Here is a 19,789-nt window from a genome sequence, read left to right on the forward strand (position 1 = left end):
AGGGTTTTAGGTAAGGGGATGCACACCTAGTTTCACCCTGATTAGAACTCAGATCTTTGATTTTCCGGTACAACACTCTGGTACCCCAACTTCACCTCTTCACAGCTAGGGCCACTTGTTCAGCCCTCATCACTAGACTAAGCCTTCCTCAGCCTCCTGGAACCCACCAGCCCCTCGTCAGAGAAACCAGGGTTGGCCAACACAGGTGACAAAGTCTTTCAGGCTATGTATCCTTCCTCTGGTATTGTGCCCTGCTTCTGCTTATTGGGCTGTTGCCTTCTCAGGACCAAACCTCATGTGCTCTCAGCCCCTAGCAGAGCTCTCCTGCATATCCAGTCGTCCCCATCCAACTGGCTTTAAGGGCCAGCTCCTACCACCTCCCCACCTTGGGAATGGCCCTTGCTGCTGTGAAGTTTTGTTCTCATACCACCCTTTTCTTTAGTGCAATGGGCCCAGGGCCTGGAACAAACATTCTTGCATCTCAGCAGCCTGGACTCTGTACTTTTTACAGATTCCCACTAACCTACTTTCTGGTTCATATAAAAATTCCCCCTCTGAAACCCCTACTTTTGAGATATCTTTTCTGTGCTCTGTGGTAAAGAATGTGAGCTGCTCAATTAGGTCCTAATGATTGCTAAGCATTAGGCCTTATGAGTTCTCTACAAGCCTCTTTCCTCATCTGTGAATTAGGGATAATATTAATACCTATATCCGAGGGTTGCTGTGAGGTTTAAGTGAGATAATGCAAGTAAAGGATTTAACGTGGTAAATACTTAATAAATCTTTTTTCATTATTATTGTACTGACTTTATAGGGCTTCTGGTTCAGACAATATAGAAAATGGAGCAGCATAATTAGATTCTCTCTTTGCAGGAAGTGCAAACACTCATCATTTAATTCATCCAAAGGGGCTTTTAGGGAGGCACAAAGGAAGGTGAGAAATCGTCAGTGACAGGGGCATGGAGGTCTCCAGTCCACCTTGGCCACTAACTTCCCTGCCACCTGGGGTCCACAAAGCTCACTCTTTCTCCTGCTCTCATTTCCTTCTGGCTGAATAATGTGAGCTCTCCTAGTCTGTGATTCTACCACTGGAGTCTACATTAAGTCCATTCTCAGCCTCTGCCAAGTCTGGAGACAATTCAGGGCTGAGATGTCTGACCAGGCCTGTGGTCAGGGCCAGAGACTGGGCTGGGAACTGCAGTGTCCACCTGCCACTGCCTGGAGAAAGGAGATGATGGCTCTATTGCCCATCAGACAGATGTCAGCTCTCCCATCCCTGAGCTGCAACTGGAGGCTGGTGCTGGGATTCTAGTTCTGTGGTCACTTTTGCAGTCCCAGATGCTTTTTAAAGTTCCAGACCAATCTGGGATATTTGCCATAGGTTTAGCTGGAGTCAACACTCTTTTTTTATTAACATCTTTATTGGAGTATGATTGCTTTACAATGTTGTGTTAGTTTCTGCTGTATAACAAAGTGAACCAGCTATATGTATACATATATCCCCATATCCCCTCCCTCTTGCATCTCCCTCCCTCCCTCCCTATCCCACCCCTCTAGGTGGTCACAAAGCACCGAGCTGATCTCCCTGTGCTGTGCGGCTGCTTCTTGTTTTTCTTTTTCTGACTTACTTCACTCTGTATGACAGACTCCAGGTCCATCCACCTCACTATAAATAACTCAATTTCGTTTCTTTTTATGGCTGAGTAATATTCCATTGTATATATGTGCCACATCTTCTTTATCCATTTATCTGTCGATGGTCACTTAGGTTTCTTCCTTGTCCTGGCTATTGTCAATAGAGCTGCAGTGAACATTGTGGTACATGACTCTTTTTCAATTATGGTTTTCTAAGGGTATATGCCCAGTAGTGGGATTGCTGGGTCATATGGTAGTTCTATTTTTAGTTCCTTCCTTTCTTTTTTTTAACACATGACACCTCTTTTTAAAAACGTTTATTTATTTTTGGCTGTGTTGGGTCTTCGTTGCTGTGCGCGGGCTTTCTCTAGCTGTGGTGAGCAGGGGCTACTCTTTGTTGAGGTGCGTGGGCTTTTCACTGCAGTGGCTTCTCTCATTGCAGAGCATGGGCTCTCGGTGTGTGGGCTTCGGTAGTTGTGGCTTGCAGGCTCTAGAGAGCAGGCTCAGTAGTTGTGGGCAACGGGCTTAGTTGCTCTGCAGCATGTGGGATCTTCCTGGACCAGGGCTCGAACCCGTGTCCCCTGCCTTGGCAGGCAGATTCTTAACCACTGTACCACCGGGGAAGCCACTGCTGGATAATATGGTAGCTCTATTTTTAGTTTTTTAAGGAACCTCCATACTGTTCTCCATAGTGGTTGCACCAATTTACATTCCCTCGAACAGTGTAGGAGGGTTTCTTTTTCTCCACACCCTCTCCAGCATTTATTGTTCGTAGACTTTTTGATGATGTTCATTCTGAACAGTGTGAGGTGCTATCTCATTGTAGTTTTGATTTGCACTTCTCTAATAATTAGTGATGTTGAGCATCTTTTCATGGCCTCACATGGCCTCTTGGCCGTATGTATGTGTTCTTTGGAGAAATGTCTGTTTAGGTCTTCTGCCCATTTTTTGATTGAATTGTTTTTTGTTTTTTTTTTTGACATTGAGCTACATGAGCTCTTGAGCTCAATTTTTTAACCTGGTCCAAAGTCTCCTCACCTGTTAAATGGAGATAGTTATTCTCATCTTATACTCTTCCAGAGCTGTTGTGCCAAGTAAAGGAAACACACGTGTGGCGGGTTGAGATTCTCAGGAAGTGGACTCAGGTGGAGACTGGCTGGCAGGACGTTCACTAGAGCTGCGCTCAGGAGCCCCATCTTTGAGAGGAAAGGCTGGGCAGCAGGTTGGGCAGGAGGACAGAGGCCCCGCAGGTAGCTCTGCACGGAGACCCTTCAGAGCTGCTCTGAGTTGGCCTGAGACAGCCTTTCTGCCCGTCAGTCACTGGATGTAGGCAGATACATTTCTCCGGCTGAGGCAATCCTCTAAAAGGACTGGTCGCCCAGGCCTTCATTCCTGGAGGGGGATCTGAGCGGCAAATCTCAGGTTAGTCAATTCCTATATGTAATACTCTTTGTTTGATAAATAAAGGGAACTCCTCATCTTCCGCCTGAGACCTTGTCCACCTCTAGTGTGTCCTGTTAGAATAAAGGGCCCCCCATAAACGTAGACACCCAGCCAGAAAACTCCGGTCAACGCCCCCCTTCAACCTCAGTCCAGTCAGTCTTTTGGGTTTACTTGATTATCCTTTTTTTTCTCTTTGTTTTTGCTACTGTTGTCTTAGTTCAGTTTGCCATCTTCTCATTTGAATTATTGCTCTCCCTGCTTCCTGAATTCTTTTTCTGTAATTCATCCTGCACACCACTAACTGCTAGAGGGATCTTTCTAAAATGCAGAGCCGAGCCTGTGACTACCCTGCTTAAAACCTTTCAGTGGTTCCCTACTGCCCTCAGGATATAGACCAAATTGTAGGATGGCCCAGGGAGTCCATCTTCATCTGGTTCTGCTTCTCTGACCTCTGCCTCCTCCCACCAAGCTGCTTACAGCTTCTATCATATAGTGCACTGCTCTGCCTTCTTGCCTTTGCATATGCTGTTCCCTCCTCTTGGAATGACCTTGCCCTCTCCATCTGGCTAATTCATATTCATCCTTTAAGACATCACTTCCTCCAGAAACAATCCTGGACTCTTGGGCTCCCAGTGCTTTTGTCCAATAGAGCTCATCTTTGTATGTTATTGCATTTGCTTCTTATTATTAAAAATTCTAATACTTAACATTTATTAACTGCTGACTTGGTATACCATGCTAAATGCTTTATATAGATTATCTCATTTAATCCTCAAAATAATCTTGTGAATTTAGTACTATTATCATCTCTACTATGTAGACGAGCAAGTTAAGCCTCGAAGTAATTCGTTCAAAGCCATGAAGCTAGTAGTTAGGATTTGAAATCAAGGCTGTCTGATTACACTCTATTTGTTTTATTAGTCTTTTAACCTCGGAACTCAGAATGGTGTCTAGCGTGTCATCTTTTGAACTAAACCTGGCACAGTGACTAGATCATGGTTTGTTTTTAATAATTGATTTCCCCTCTGTATCAAATATGTTGAAATAGGTTGAAAGTTATAATAGCAGTAGTAGTGTTTGATGTAATTTTCACAAGTATAAAGGAAAGCAAGTGAAGAACTTTGTTTTTTAAAAAAACGCCCTGACCCAGAGGCCTCTGGCATCTGATCCTGGACCAGTGACCATAGAAAGGAATGAAACCAAGATATGACCTAAAATTTACTAAATTTGTTTTTCATCTCAGTAAAGGTAACATGATGCCTGTTTATTTTTCCACATGGTAAAGATAGGTTCTTATCATTTCACTTAATTTTCAGATCATGTACAGTAGATATAACTTCTTCCTGAGTTGGTAGGGGTCTTAGAAGTAAATAAATAGCAAATGTGTATTGTGTCCCTTTCAATCCCCCTTTAACCTCCCCACTACTCCAGCAAGGTAGGTTTTACCATCTCAGTTTTACATTTTTGGAAAGAGGGGCTCAAGAAGGTAGAGTGACTTGATCAACGTCACATAGCTAATATGTGGAGGAGCTGGGGTTCAAATTCAGGTGGTTCTAACTCCAAACTCTTTGCTTGTTCCTGAATCACCCTGCAGTCCTGCCCACCTCTGCTTCTGGAAAACCTGGCTTGTCCCCAGAGATCTGAACAGCTTTTAATGATTATTGACGTTCTCAGGCATCTTCAATTGCTGGCGCAATGGCTCCCCCGGGGAAGGAGCTGCGTGTTCACCAGGTCCTGTGCTCTTCAATTAGATAATGAGCAGGTAACTCTTTGGGTAGCCAGGTGGAAATGCTGGAGCAGAGCCTTGAACAGAAAGGGTGGTGCTGTTTTCTGGAACTGCAATCTTTTCAAGGGTCTTGTCCAAGTACATTATTTAAAAGGAAACTAAGAGAGTTTACCTAAACCCACAGAGACAGAAAGTAGATTAGTGGTTACCAGAGGCTGAGGAGAGGGGAGGTTCTGGGGAGTAACTGCTTAATGAATACTATGGGGTCTCCTTTGGGGGTGATGAAAATGTTCTAGAACTAGGTGGTAGTGTTGGTTGTGCAACTTTGTGAGTGTACAAAATGCACCACAATTGTGCCTTTTAAAATGATAAATTTTGTGTCGTGCATTGTACCACAATTAAAAAAAAATGTTTCCATAAACATATGGGCCAGATCTGTGGACCATTTGCAAACAGGTGTGGTCCTCCTACCCATCTCTGTGTTTAAGATGATTTCTCACAGCTATTTTGGTAATAAAATACAGTAATGAACAGCCGGCAGCTATAAACATGTCCACAGCCTTCGTGTTGGTGTGGCTTGCTTTTTCTCTTCACTCCTGACCAGAAACTTCTTCCCTGAATCCAGGGAGACAGCATGGTGTGGTAGAATAAGCCTGGGCTTTGGAGTCACGTAGACCCGAGTTTCAATCCCAGCTTGCTATTTACTTACTGCTGCTTGAGAGTTACTTGACTTGCCTCTGAGCCTTGGGAATCTGTAAAACTGAAATGATAATATCAATAGCACTTTCCTCTTAGACGCCGGTGAAGATTAGAATTACTATCCATAGAGGCTGGCATCTAGAAGGTGATCAGTAAATGATGCTTCTCCCCTTCTTGTTCTCCTCCTCCTCCTCCTCTTTCTCCTTTTTTTTTCCTCCTAATTCCGCTCTTCCTCCTCCTCATTATTATTAAACAAAAAAGAAATGCTAGGGCTACCAGAAGAGAGAGGACAAAGGAAAGGGCTTGGAAAAGCTGAATATTCTGTAAAAGATAAAGCTGACAGTAACAGCAACAATATTAATTGTTCTGATGTATATTGACAGGGCTGTGACATCTTCAAATCCTCCCACTGTCTTCTTTGTTCCTCACTTTATTCTAGTAACATTCAGAATAGACTCATCCCCATTTGAGGGATGGGGACACTGAGACTCAGGCAGGCCAAATCAGTGGCTCCAAATCACACTGGAAATCGCAGAGCCAGAATTGAAACAAGAGCAAGTACCTGTCCATGTGTGGCTTGCTGCTTTCTGTAGCTACAGCTGTAGTCAGAGCTGCTGAATGTGTTCCTAACATCTTTCATAAAAAAGAGTTACTGATGGGCTTCCCTGGCGGCACGGTGGTTGAGAGTCCGCCTGCCGATGCAGGGTACGCGGGTTCGTGCCCCGGTCCGGGAGGATCCCACATGCCGCGGAGCGGCTGGGCCCGTGAGCCATGGCCGCTGAGCCTGCGCGTCCGGAGCCTGTGCTCCGCAACGGGAGAGGCCGCAGCAGTGAGAGGCCCGCGTACCGCAGTTACTGAGTTTTGTCATATAAGGAGTCTGTCTTCACGGGGCACCAAGATATTCTGTTTGACTATCCTACACTGTCCTGATTCCCTTTACCGGTGGGGTGGCATAATCTGAGTAGAGATCATTAGTGTTGACATCAGGAGTCCTGAGTTCTAGTCCTGACTTGGCCATTAAAGCCTCCAGGAAGACAGCTTAAGTCATGGTAATATTGTTTGCTTTTATTCATTCATTCATTCATTCATTCAGTAGGTCTTTAATGAACAGGTATTCTGCTAGGTGTCAGGAATAAATAAAACAATGAAAAGCTAGGTGTGTGTGTTTTTTTTTTTTCTTCCCTTGTAGTACTCATATTTTAGTGGAGGAGAAAAATAATTAAAAACACCAAACCAATACATAAATGAAATAATTACAAGTTGTATCAACTGTTAGAAAGGAAACAAAAAGGGGCCAAGATTGGATGTAACAGAGAAAGCCCTAATTTAGGGCGATTAGAGGGAAGAGAGAGAACAGACCCTGAAGGTGAGAACTGGAAACCCAGAGGGGCCAGTCCAATGAGAGGAGCAGGGGTGGTGAGGGGACTGCATTTCTGCAGAGTGCTGAGGCTGGAGAGGATTCAGAGGGTTCTAGGAACCTAAACAAAACAGTGTGGCCGGAGCTTAATGAGGAAACGAAGAGTGGCCTGAGCTGAGGTTGGAAAGGGACAAAGTCCAGGCCATTCAGAGCCTGCACACCACAGTAAAGACTTTGAATTTTATTTTAAGTGCAACAGAAATCCTTTGAAATCTTTTCTAAGCAAGGGAGCTGTGTGATCTGATTTTAAGAATATAAATCAAGCTGCTGTGTGGAGAATGGACCAGAGAGGAAAGCCAGGAGCCCAGTTAAGACCCTGTAACCATGATTCAAGGAAGAATTGAGTGGCTTTGAATAGGAGTGATGACCACGAAGACAGCAAGATGCAGAGAGACTGATGATCTGTTTTGGAGATAGAATCTAAAGGACTTGCTGATGGGTTGGCTGTAGAGAAGGATGGGCACCCTAATTTTGTGTAAGGCCACTGGCAGCTGGGGAAGACTGGGTTGGGAATAGAGGAACAACTAGTTCCATTTTGAAAGTGGCAGAGACACAATGAGGGACACAGAAACCAATAGAGGGCCCTGGGTTGGAGGTCCTTGTAGAAGGTCTGGAACAGCCTTTAATTCACTGAGTGGCTGTAAGTTCTTTTTTCTCCCCGAGTCCCAGTTTCTCCATCCATAATATGTATGAGTTAGATTAGATGATATCTTGTGCTTGTCCTGGCTTGAACATTCTGTGATTCTTATAACACGTTTACTTGTCACTCATGGGTCTATCTAAAGTTGTGTAAATCTGTTAATTTTTGAAGTTTCTTTTACCTCTTATAAGTCAGTGAATTCCTGCTGTAAGTACCACTTCCTTTCATTTGTCCTAAGAGATTTTTTTGAGGCCTCCACGTGGGAGCCCTTCATCTGACTTTGTCAGACTGGGGTGAATCCTCCACAGAGTTATAAGCCAGAACATTGGTTCTGATATCCCCACCCATTCGTTACTTCTGAGTTTCTGGCACCTTCTCTATTCTTGATTGCTTAGATGTTAGCTCACTTGTTCCCCAACTTTGACGCACATTGGAATCACCTGAGGATCCTTTAAAGCTACTGATGCCTGGCTCTTACCCACAGCTATTCTGATTTAATTGGGATGTGAGCTGGGCCTTGAGGGTTCTAAAAGCTCCCCAAGTAATTGTAATGTGCAACAAAGATTGAGAACCACTGTGTTCCTGATACTTAAGAAACTGCTTGATAGTCAAGGTATGAGCTAATAAATGGCAAGCTAACAGGGGAAGAATCAAAACAGTCACTCCTTTTTTAGGACTTTAGAAGTTACCCCAAAGTCCTAATAGTTCAAAGGAAAAGGACAGGAATGATAGTGTGGTAGGGTAAGTTATTAATATAGGGAAGGGGACCAGCTCTGTCCCTTGTCCGGTGACAGTCAACTCACAGCGAGTGTATTTTTCTGTCATTTTCTCTCCTATTCCCCTTAACAGATTCGAGACTCTGATCTTAGCAGACATTGGCAATCAATCACAGGAGTTATTCCTACTGGACTAAATCCTGAATGTGTCCTCCCAAGCTCTCACTACTCGGTGATTCTGGTAGTCCCTGCACCAGTGGGTCAGAGTTGGCAGGAAGATATCTATTTATCATCTTGACTCTAAGGAATACACAGGTACACACAGGCACACATTTTTTGGAGGAGAGAGAAAGGATGTGTTTTCATATTACATGGCCCTGTCCTCCTGATGGTAACTTTGAGAAATCACCTTCACGCTCTGGTCTTAACTTTTCTTATCTGGAATAGGAAATTTGGATTCTTTAGTCTACTAGTTACAAAAGCACAAGAGGCCTGTCACTGCAGTGGTGTTTTCTGGGGCTCAAATCAATGAGAGACAAATCACAGATTCAACTGAAAGTCCCATGTGGAAGACTCATTATTTGAGAAAAGGGAACCTTGAGGCCATTCATCCTCAGTTCGTAGAAATGAAGCAGATCTAGAAACCACTTCTCAAGAGAAGAGATATAACTTCCTACTTTTTGAGATGGGTTTTAGATTTTTCTTTCTTATTTAGCCCAGTTCCTTTATGGAACATAAATATAGCCTATGGAGTAGAAGCATTGGAGAAGATTGAAAAATGATTGCATTTTCTCTCCCTCCCCTACTTTGAAGTTTAAAAATCATATTTGATTTCTTCTTTTTATTTATCAAGGGCTGTACACTTGCAAAGCTTAGTAAAAGTAACCAGAAGTGTAAATTGTGTTTAGTAAAGGGTGAGGTCTCAACACCTCCACACCTCCTTGGGGTTCCATCTTGGTCTCCAGACCTTCCTCTGTGGAGGGGATGCTGCTGCTTGGGAAAGACCAAGGCAAAAGTTCTCATCCAAGCCTTCAGGCTTCCGGGCCTTGCCACATCAGAGCCTAGAAAGCATCCCTGCCCCTTACTCTGTTAGTACGGAGCGCCATGAATAGGTTCAGACTTTGGAGACAAAAACTGTGGGTTCAAATCCCAGCTTTGCTGCTTACTTACTCTGTGGCCTTGGATAGCTCACCTAGCCTCTTTGAGCCTTGGTTTCCACCAGTACAGAAGGGGATAATAATGCCTGCCTTTCAGAAGTTCAGAAGTCAAGGGCCAAACAGAGGGCCTGGCTCAAAGTAGATGCCCTACTTGGAGAAACCACCCAGACAAATCTACTCAAACCATGATAGTGATGACTTAGCTATTTCAGACTTGAGAGGACAAACACTAATCATTTTCCTTTTCCATTAACTGGAGGACAAAACCCCACAGTGGCCGTGCCTTCTTGGTGGAAGGTGAATTTCTCCAGCCTGATACATAGGGACTGCCTTTTGTCCACCTCAGGAGAACTACCCTCCTTTCCTACTGTGTGGCTTCGGTGGGTTGCCAATCACAGGACCCTCTGCTTCCCTACCACAGAGACGACAGGTGCCCAAGACTGACCAATCCCATTCTCCTTCCTTAGAGCTTGAATCTTGATGGAAACATGTAAGAAAGGCAAGAACCTGGGGCAGAGTCATCCTAAGCCTGCATGGGAAAAAAGAACACAAATTCCTTCCATGGAAAACTCTAGACCCTCCTTTCTTTCCTGGCTTCACAAAGCCATGCCATTCATGATATTCACTTGTCCTCCTTCAATTCTAAGCACTACCCAGTGCTGATCTATTTAACTTCCCTTTTCTATGCAACAGTTAGAGCAGTGTCTGTCCCTGGCCAAGAATATATGACAGAATTGTCCCGATGTGGATTGGGGTCTCCACTTTTACTATAATATGACTACACTTACTAATTAACTTACCTTGAAGAGCAAAGGATAATAACTTTCATGCAGCTATTGGATCCACGAGGGTAGACAGACAATCTTTGGTCCAAAGAGGGCTTCAGAAGGCATCCAGTCTAATGTCCTCCTTCAAAACCCAAGAAACCTGAGGCCAGGAGGTGAAGTGTAACTTGGTCATTGTCCCATAGTCATTTTATGGCAGACCTCAGTTTAAAATTCTGATCCCCTGACACTGAGCCTAGTGTTATTCTGCCTCTTACCAGCCTGAACTTATGCTTGTGGACGTAATACATTAAGTTCAGCCCCTACAAGGCCACAATGATAGTTTTCATCCTCATAAAAGCTAATGAGCTTTCCCTTGGGATATAGGTCACACCTGTGCCGCTGACCTGGTCTCTGGCATTGCAGGCTCTTGGTTCAGAAGAGGGATGGGGGCTGGTATGAGAGAGTGAGGTTGGATCCAGGCAGCCCAGATCCACTACACAAAAAAACAGACCCTAAACCCCATCAAGGCACTGTCCTTGCACGAGAGAGGTACACACCTTGATTTTCGTCTTTGCCATGGATATTCTGACTCTAATCAATCACTTACCTTCTCTACCCTAGAAAGGTGGAAGGGTTCCATTTTTGAAATAGCAAAAGTTGGGAGAGAAGTTCATTAAACACTAAAAGAAAGAGAGGAGACAGCTTGCTTTTCCCTTTAAAGATTTCAGAGAATCCTGAAACTAAACAACAGTATAAGGACAAACATCAATCCCTCTATGAGTAGCAGGAAAGAGGGAGGAAAACAGCAGCCAGGGTGGTCCTTATTCTTACAAAGTGAGATGAGGTTCTTCGTGTGGCTCCTTTAACCAAGAGAAAAGAAGAAAAACACCGGCTAAAGTATGGTGAGCACTTCCTGTGCTCCAGGCCCTGGGTCTGTGTTATTTAGCCTGCAGTCACTTTGGAAAGAAGTATTCCCATTACATAGGTGAGGAAATTGAGGGTCAGAAAAGTGAGATCATTTGTCCAAGATCACACAGCTAGTATGTAGTGGAGCCATGGTTTAAGCCAGGATGATTTAAACCCCAGACCCTTGCTCAGTATGCTTTACAGTCTCCCACCCACAAAAGGAATAATGAGTCCCTAACACATTTTTGAAGTCTGCAACAAGCCAGACATTCCTGCTTTATGCATCTACAGATTGGGATAGCAACTCGACCTTGCAAATGTAATCGTTCTTTTTCTTCCTCCCCTGAACCAACTATAACCAAGTACTTAGAAAGGGCTACTTAAATCCATAGCCCAAGAAAAATGTATCTTTGTGATTAATATGTGTTAAAATGAGGAGTGACATGGTAATAAAATGGGAAAGGTTTGGGGGCCTTCGGGGAAATCCATCTGACTGCGGGCTATGGTTCCAGTAATGAGGCTGCTATTTTGCAGTCATGGAGGTAATGTTTTCCGATGCAGATAGAATGATTAACAAGGTGAATATCTCTGCCTGGAGGAAGGAGGGGTGAAGAGGAAGTGCTGGTGAGAAAATGGCTCAGGACAGGAAGTCACAGGGCTTTCCTTCTTCATTTTCGGGAGCTGTGAGAATTTTCAGTAAGCTCAGATGCCAGGAGAGGCTGGTTCTCTCTGCTCTCCCTTTCTCTCTCACGCTCATTCATTCAGTGGTGAAAAGGGGAGGGACAGAGGTAGAGGAAAGGGGGCTGGAAGGACTCAGGAGGAGAGGCAAGAAGAAACAGAGGAATGCATTTTCTTAATCCATTTTCTCCATCGTCTAGAAGTTTCGGTTGGGTAATTCTTCTGCTTGCCTGGTGAGTGGAATGATAGCTGTTAGGGAATACTGCAGTGCCATGAAGGGTGGTGACTGTGACTATATATGGCCAGAGGACCCAGGAGTACACAAATCCTGCTTTGGTCCAGCTAGTCCTCTTCCCATGAGCTTCCGCAAAGAGACATATGCAAAAATGTCTGGACTTTTTAGCTGGACTTTAATCTTAAACCCCACAGTAAGGATGGCCTAGATCCGGTGTTAGATTTCCCTTGTTAAGGCTAGAGGCAGTCCAAGGGGCAAGTAAGGTCCAAATGATCTACCTTTCTCCCAGATTTAGATACCTGCCAGTATGGCAGTATGGAAATGTATTATACATCTGCTGATAGCAAAGAGAAAGGAGCAGAGAGAGAGAGGAGGTGGAAAGATGGCATCCTCTTCCATTGTCCTCTTCAGCTATTTCTTTTTCTTTTTAGTTATTAATTAATTAATTATGTTTTTTGGCCACGCCACGCGGCATGTGGGATCTTAGTTCCCTGACCAGGAATTGAACCCGCGCCCCCTGCATTGGAAGCGCAAAGTCCTAACCACTGAACCGCCAGGGCAGTCCCCCTTGAGCTATTTCAGGCGTGATAAAGCTAAGGCCTGGCTACTATGCCAGAGGAGGAGAAAACATTCTGAGATGTGAGATCCCCCAGGGAGTGATATCAAGCCTGTGTGTCTCTCTCTGAGAGCACCACCCTTAGGAAACACAGCCCAATTCATCTGCGAGACTTTGACCACCCAAATAATCATGACTCTTATTTGTGTATGTCCGGGAGTGGGGTGAGGGGTGGAGGTGGTGGGGTTCATGACTTCCACCCCATTTCCTCCTTGGGAATGAGACAGCAGCTGTGGAGACACCCAGAAGATCAAACGGAAAAAAAAAATGTTATTGATACTCCTGTGTTCATGGTCTTCTGCCCCAGTTATGTCTTTCTGGATGAAAGCTGTGCTTTCCCTGATCACTCTACTCTATATTTGCTCTCAGAATGATTTTTCCTGAAGCACAGCTCTCATCACATCACTAAATGCTCAAAAATATTTCATGGCTTTCACTGTCCAGAGCTGCCATGGGCAACCTGGCCCTCCTTCTGTTTTTGTAAATAAAATTTTATTGGAACTGTTATGCACATCTATTTAGGTATTATCTACAGCTGCTTTCATGCTACAGTGTCAGAGCGGGCAGTTTTGACAGAGAGCTTATGGCCTACAAAACCTAAAATATTTACCATCTGGTCGTTCACCAAAGGAGTTTCCCACATCCTGGTCTAGAGAAAGGTGCCCGGACATCTATTCCTGGCAATTGAGGTCTATGTCAATTTGGACCCAATTAATTCTTGTTTTATTTATCTCTAGTCCCCTTCAAGTACCTCATGTCCCAGTCAAAAAAGCATCCCCTACTTCATGCTTTTTTAGTTGTTTTTGAACTTTTTATTGAAAATATTACATGCATATAGCAAAGTACCAATATTCTAAGTGTATAGCTTGATGAATTTTTACAATATCAACATACCCTTATAACTGACACCAGATCAAGAAACAGAACGTTAATTACCAGTGCTCCAGAAGTCCTTCTCATGCTCTTTTCTACCCTGATTCCTAACATTATAGGTCAGTTTAAGCTCTTTTTGAGTATAATATAGCTACAAAAGTAAGTATTCCCTTTGGCTACTTTCCCTCAAATTAAATTTGTGAAATTCAACCACGTCATTGCATGTAGTTGTAGTAATCTAAAATATTTACCATCTGGTCGTTCACCAAAGGAGTTTCCCACATCCTGGTCTAGAGAAATGTGCCTGGACATCTATTCCTGGCAATTGAGGTCTATGTCAATTTGGACCCAATTAATTCTTGTTTTATTTATCTCCAATCCCCTTCAAGTACCTCATGTCCCAGTCAAAAAAGCATCCCCTACTTCATGCTTTTTTAGTTGTTTTTGAACTTTTTATTGAAAATATTACATGCATATAGCAAAGTACCAATATTCTAAGTGTATAGCTTGATGAATTTTTACAATATCAACATACCCTTATAACTGACACCAGATCAAGAAACAGAACGTTAATTACCAGTGCTCCAGAAGTCCTTCTCATGCTCTTTTCTATCCTGATTCCTAACATTATAGGTCAGTTTAAGCTCTTTTTGAGTATAATATAGCTACAAAAGTAAGTATTCCCTTTGTCTGGCTACTCTCCCTCAAATTAAATTTGTGAAATTCAACCACGTCATTGCATGTAGTTGTAGTTTGTTTATTCTCTTTGCTGAATTCCATTTTGTGTATTATACCATGATTTATTAATTCTACTGTTGAAAGGCATTTGGGGTTTCCACTTGGAGCTATTATGAATAGTGCTGCTATGAACATCCTTTTACATGTTTTTTGGTTAACACATGTATGCATTTCTGTTGAGTTAATGCCTAAGTGTGTCATTGTTGAATCATAGATTACATGTTACCTAATCATTTCACAGTGTATTCATATTAATAGATAGTCCTATCAGGAGTGTTTGAGAATTCCAATTGATGCTAAGTATCCTTTTCGACATTTGGATTTTTGTTGATTCTGGGGTTTTTTTCCCCCCTTTTTAGAAATTCTGGTGGGTATATGATAAAATCTCATTGTGATTTAAATTTGTATTTCCTTAATGATGAAGGAAATAATGATAATGATAAATTTATTGGTTATTTAGATATCCTCTTTTGTGATGTGCTTGTTTAAGTCTTTTGTCTTTTATTTTTTGCTGGATTACCGGTGCTTATTTATTTGTAGAAGTTCTTTATGTGTTCTGGGTGTGAGTCTTTTGTCAGGTATGTGCCTGGTGAATTTCGTTTCTTACTCTGTGTATTGGCTTTTCACTTAAAGATTTTTTTTGCTGAACAGAGATTTCTAAACTTAATACATTCTAATTCATTATTTTTCCTTTATGATTAGCACTTTACAAATCCTGTTTAAGAAATCTTTGCCATTTTCAAAATTATAAAGATGTTCTTATAAACTTTCTTCTGTAAGCTTTGTTTCTTTTTTCTACCTTTAGATTTTAAATCTACCTGGCAATGATTATATATGTGTGTATGTGTGTGTATGTGTATGGTATGTATCAGTAAGGATCAAGATTTATTTTCCCCATGTGGATATCCAATTGATCTGCTTTTTTTTAGATTAAAAAATTCTTTACCCACTGAATTGCCGTGTCTCCATTGCCATGTATTAGTTTGCTATTTTCATGCATAAATACTGTACAAGGAAATCACTATGTATACATTAAAAGAGTATATCATTTATGATAGCATCAAAACCCATCATATTTCTAGGCATAAATGTAACGAAAGATGCATAACCCTCTACACTAAAAACAAGAGAAAAAAGAAAGCAAAATTATAGTATATGTGTACCTACACGTGTCTGTGTGTGTGTGTTTGTGTGTGTGTGTGTGTGTGTGTGTGTCTGTGTATGTGTATTCAGCAGCTTTATAATAGGTCTTGAAATATGGTAGCATATGTCCGGAGCTTTGTTTTTCTTCTTCATGATTTCCTTGGCTGTTCTTGGCGTTTTAAATTCCCATGTAAATTTTAGGATTAGGCAGCCAATTGGCGTTATAAAATCTGATGAGATTTAGAATTTGTAGGTCAAATTGGGGAGAATTGGTATATTTACAATATGCTAATATGTCTAATCCATGAACATATTCCTCCATTTACTACGGTCTTCTTCCGTTTTTCTTAATAATGGTTTGTAATTTTTAGTGTAGAGGTTTATACATCTTTTATAAAATTTATTCCTAGGAATTTGGTGGTTCTTGATGATATTGCAAGTGATATACTCTTCTGAATTTTATTTTTGTAAGTTCCTATGTTACAAATAAATAAAAATTCAACTGATTTTTGTAGATTGACCTTGTATATAGTGATCTCGCTTGATTTACTTATTTATTTATTTTTAAAACATCTTTATTGGCGTATAATTGCTTTACAATGGTGTGTTAGTTTCTGCTTTACAGCAAAGTGAATCAGTTATAATATACATATGTTCCCATATCTCTTCCCTCTTGCGTCTCCCTCCTTCCGACCCTCCCTTTCCCACCCTTGATTTGCTTATTAATTGAAGTAGTACATCTGTAGTTTTTTTTGGATTTTATACAAGTATTTTTACTATTATTCTGCATTTTCTTCCCTTGTTTTATTAGAGTAGCTAGGACCAAAACAGTATTGTATAAAAGCGGTCAAAGTGTGCAGCCAGTTTCTCCCCAGATTGGGGCATGTGTCACTCAAACCAACATGACTTATTTCATTGATCTTGTCTCCAGAAACCACCTTAGTGAAAGGAATCAATGGGCTGGTAACTGTTAGCAAGGGTTCCTTATGGCTAGGCAGAATTATTCATTGCTTACTCTTCCCTTACTCTATTTTGCAACAATTCTTCAACTATATATGGAGGACCAAAATCTACTCATTAGATTTTCTGGGTTAAATGAGTGTAGAGCTCTTTTGTTAGTGTACAAAACAAAGATATAACCATAACTATTATCTGTTGAATATTTACTAAGTGTTGATGGCTTTGTTGGCATTAGGTTTATTTGATGGTACCAACAATCTTATAATGTAGTCATCAATATTTCTTTTGTACATGTAAGTAGACTGCAGAGTAGAAATTACAAATTTGACCCAAATCACTTATGTGGAAGTTGTGAAGCTGGGTTTTGAACCTAGGCAGTTTGATTTCAGAGCCCCTGACCATTGTTCAGTACTGATTTTCTCATACCAAGTTGAAATTTGCCTCATTACAATTCCTATGTAGCCGTACAGAACAAATGCCTTCTCTTTCCTCTGAATCCCTTTCAGTTGCTTGAAGATAGCTTTCATCAGCCTTCTGAGTGTTGTCTAGATTCAGTGTTCCTAGTTTCTGTCATTCCTTGCATGACAGGGTTTAAAAATCTTCTTTGCTTTTCCAGTTAGCAGTTTCCTTCTCAAAACTCCTCTTCAAGCATGGTGCCCAGAGAGGGAGTACCTTGCTGCATTTGAATGATTTGAACTGTACAGACAGCAGAATTTTACCCTTCTTTATTGTGAGCCCTCTACCCCTTCTAATGCATCTGGAGATTGAAACAACTTGGTATAGATTTTGAAGTTCAAAGATCCCATTCCATTCTTTGCAAAGTCATTTACTAACTCTGTGACATTGGGTAAGTCACTATATCTCCTCCCCAAGCCTCAGTTTTCTTGTCTATAAAATATGTGACCATAACTGCTACCCCGTTTACCCCCTTTCCAGAGAATGTTGGGAGACTCATTTGAGATAATGGATGAGAATGTTGTTTGCAAACTGTGAAGAGTTCCATCAATGTCAGTTATTTTTAGCAGACAAATCATGCTGTTGACACATACTGAGTATTTGTAAAAAAAAAATGGAGAAGAATTCAGCCATAAAGAAAGAGAACAAAAGGGAACGTAGTCGCATTCAGCCAACATAAGGAAATCTAGTTGGGCTACTTAGGGAGGGAAAGTGGGAGTGGGGAGTTAGCCCCAGCAAAGGAGGACAGATACAGACCTGAATGTTCAGCTGAGATTTTGGAGAAGCTGCCGTGGTCCACAAGGACAGTGGGGACCAGGAAATCATAATCAGATCTGGTGACCTGAGATGCTGAATGGTGTTTTTCCTTCTAGTGAAATCGTGAGGCAGAACCATTCCCTTCCTCCCATCCCCCCCATCCCACAAGGCTAATTATTATAAAAATTCCCTGTCATTGCTTTGCAACGGTCCACAGCCTAAGTAATTTAAAAATGCAAATGAATGCTAAATTTCAGCTTTTGGAACTCGTTTCCTGCCTGTGCACCTAGAGATGGTAGGCATCATTTCTGCAGCTGTAAATCAATCTTGGGCACCCTGGATGATTTGATAATGGCCAGTGGCATCGCTGCTGATGTCACAAGATGCTCAGGTGATGGTAGGTTTCTGCAGCATTGTGCACCATCAATCTTAGGCTGTCTCTGCCTCTGCAGTGGCATACTGCAGCACCATGTTATTCCTCCTAAAAACCAAAGGGCCCTCCTCCTGCCATCTGTCGGGCCCATGATAGGCCAAGCTATGAGCCTGATTCTGGCGGTTGGACAGCTCTGCCTTAAACATTATCCTTCCTAGCTGTGAGCTTTGGGTCTGAAAGCCTGTTTGATGATTACGATGATAATGAGAAATGAAGTGCTGCCTGTGAGCTGATGTTGAGATTAGTGTGTCTCACAGTGTATTCCTGGGACTTGGGGTGCTTTAAAATGCAGATTCCTGGGGCCCAGCTCCAACCTACAGAACTGAAATCGCTGCAGATGGACCCTGGAAATATATTTTTTTCATTATTTATATCATCTTTATTTGACTTAGTTGTAATGGGGCTTAATTACAAAGGGAATCCATATTCCAAAAGTAAATACATACTGAAGTGAATTTTAAAAATTTACTACAGTGAAAATTCATCTGATTAAGAGCTTCTTATCATGGCTCAGTTCTAATGGTTGATTTTGAAGAGTGAATTTTTTTCTTTTTCATATTCTTTCCCATTATGGTTTATCACAGGATACTGAATATAGTTCCCTGTTCTATACAGTAGGACCCTGTTGTTTATCCACCCTGTAGTTTGTATCTACTAATCCCAAACTCCCAATCCTTCCCCCACCCACCCCATTGAAAACCACAAGTCTCTTTTCTATGTCTGTGAGTCTGTTTCTGTTTTGCAGATATGTTCATTTGCATTGTACTTTAGAGTCCATGTATAAGTGATATCATATGTTGAGAAATGTATTTTTTAAATAGGCTTCCCAGGTGATCCTTATGCATGTGAAAGTTCGAGAACTACTGTCTTACATTGTAAAGTTATGGCATACTGGGGCTGAAAGAGGCCCCCCAGACCTCCTAGCCCAGTGGTTTTCAAACTTGGCCGCTGCACATTAGAATTATTTGGTGAGATTTTTAAAACTCCCAGTGCTGGAGGGCTTACCCCACATAAATGTCATCAGAATCTCTGGGATTGGGGTCAGGCTATCAATGTTTTTTTAAAGCTCCCCAGGTAACTCCAACATACAACCAAGGGTAAGAATCACTGCAGTGGTCCAATCCATTGGTTTTACAGTTGGGGACCCCGTGGCTGCCCACAGAGGTACCATTACAGAGAGGCAGTAGTGACCCAAGAGAGTCAGTGGCCCAGGCAGGATAGGAACTCAGATTTCCTGACTCCTCGTTGGTGCTGCTTCTACCAATAAAGATTGTTTCCCTTTGTTGAGCCAATGACAACCCTGAGACCCTGTGTTCTGTTTTATCCTACGCAGGGTAAAACAACACCTAATGGTTTGATTTCCTTACAAGCCAGAGAGAGTTTCTGTTTTCATAAGGTGAACCTCTGACCCCAGCTATGGCCTAAAGCTCAGCCCCAGCTGCAGCTGGGCATCCTTCCTCCACCCTAAGTGCCCTGGAGAAGGCTTGCTGGGAAAACAGGCTTCTCTTTCTGGTATTGGCTATGCACTTGTGACCTTTGAGCAAGCAACGAAAACCTTTTTCTGTGCTTATTTCCTTGCCTTATACAGAGTGCATATAACCAAACCAAAGTGCTTTGCTGAGAAAAGGATTGTTTTTCAATAACATAGCCTAGTGCTAGGCACAGCGCAGACACCCAATAAATACTTGATGAATTAAGTAATTAATTCAGCAATGCAAGTATACACATCACACAGTCATTTCCCCCAGCTTATCTTCTCCCAAAATTATTTACATATTAAATCTTATTTCAAAAG

General features: G+C 42.1%; 1 long non-coding RNA gene across 1 annotated transcript in view; it reads left to right on the forward strand.

Annotated features, from left to right (window-relative positions):
* LOC129392354 (uncharacterized) overlaps positions 1-19,789 on the forward strand; it is a 272,138-nt gene that overhangs the window by 205,171 nt on the left and 47,178 nt on the right. The gene's annotated exons all lie outside the window — the stretch shown is intronic.

Source organism: Physeter macrocephalus, chromosome 8 (genome assembly GCF_002837175.3).
Source record: "Physeter macrocephalus isolate SW-GA chromosome 8, ASM283717v5, whole genome shotgun sequence".
In the NCBI taxonomy this organism is placed as follows: domain Eukaryota; kingdom Metazoa; phylum Chordata; class Mammalia; order Artiodactyla; family Physeteridae; genus Physeter; species Physeter macrocephalus.